The 1,425-nt window shown below is 35.3% G+C and overlaps 1 non-coding gene across 1 annotated transcript; it reads left to right on the top strand.

The window, feature by feature from the left end:
- Nucleotides 1–929: 929 nt before the first annotated feature.
- On the top strand, nucleotides 930–1,126 carry LOC117276040 (U2 spliceosomal RNA). The gene has a single exon (XR_011410798.1). It is a non-coding gene; the product is annotated as a U2 spliceosomal RNA (small nuclear RNA).
- Nucleotides 1,127–1,425: the final 299 nt, after the last annotated feature.

Here is a 1,425-nt window from a genome sequence, read left to right as displayed (position 1 = left end):
TGACGTCAATCGAAGGTATCAATCAAGGAATTTGGCAACGGGAATACTCTCTCATTTAAGGAAGAAATCACTCAAGCCCGCGAGTCAAGACAAGTCAGCAGAAGAATCAATCTCAGCGTGCTTTAAAATTTTACCCAGCGTGCTTTAAAATTCTTGCGCTTAAGAAAAATCCTACTAGCATACTTTTAAATTCTAGTAGGTTTTTTTTTCTCAAAACATCTATTGTCTGGGGTCAAAAAATTAATAATGACACAGAAATATCATATCTATGTCATTCGCTTAGCACCAGGGACAATGGTTGGCCCAAAATCTGGTCCACTAGACCGACCCACTAAGGGAGCCCGACCAACTTGATTGCAGGGGTAGAGTTAGAAACCAAAATAGGGCCGGCTGAACCCAGCAACCATAGTTCAATTTTATATTTGTCTTAAGAAAAATTATTTAATATGTATAAATTATTAATTTAGAACTCAAATTTAAAAAGACTAGAATCTAAAAATATAATTTTTAAATTTTAATTCCTCCCCTAGCTAGGTAAAACCTACGAATTTTTTTGTCCTTTTTCGGGCGAAGGGATTGGATAAAAGTTTCTTGAAATAATTTAAAGTTCACACTGTCACATGTACACTAGTGTCTTCAATCATTCTCAGTTCTGCACGTTACTGAACTTTTATTTTCTTTCAAAAGTATAAGGGGAAGAGATATGCATACTATTGAATGACTTATAAAAGCACGGTTAATCAGAAATTCACTGCAAAAAGGCTTTCAGTTTTTTATGCATACTATTGGCCGTAACTATAAGAAAAGGCTTTCAGTTTTTTATGAAAGGAACTTTATCTGGTCTTGCTATTTTATTCCCACATCGAGGGTGAGAAAAGAAGAAGCAGAAGCATCAGGTATAAATTAAGCGACTCGAGAAGAAGAAAAGCATACCTTTCTCGGGCCTTTTGGCTAAGATCAAGTGTAGTATCTGTTCTTATCAGTTTAATATCTGATATGTGAGTCATCGACCCACACGATATTAACTCAATTTTTTAAAGGGGAGAGTCTACCACGGTAGCTTGCTATCGGGGCTTTCATGTGTCGCCTTGGCGTTGCACTATTGCCTTGGCCTGGCACACCCTTCCAATTCTAGTGCAATATTGTCTTTAAAATTAGGGACAACGGGCTGTAATCTCAACAACATTTAATGATAGTAAGAAAAAGTGATGAATTCTTTTAAGCCAACACTAGTGAATGTAGCTTCAACCGAAACAAGTATCCTTTTTGCATATAATTTTGCATTTATTTTTACGAATAAAAGTATTGGAAATGTTTTACATTCCAAATGAATACTACACATTGAATTCATACGTAATGGAGTGAGAAGAAGAGGAAGAGGAACAATAATTAAGAAAAATATATAAAGGGGGAATGAATTTTTCA

Source organism: Nicotiana tomentosiformis, chromosome 8 (assembly GCF_000390325.3).
Source record: "Nicotiana tomentosiformis chromosome 8, ASM39032v3, whole genome shotgun sequence".
Classification (NCBI taxonomy): Eukaryota; Viridiplantae; Streptophyta; class Magnoliopsida; order Solanales; family Solanaceae; genus Nicotiana; species Nicotiana tomentosiformis.
This window is presented reverse-complemented; position numbering and strand designations above follow the sequence as displayed.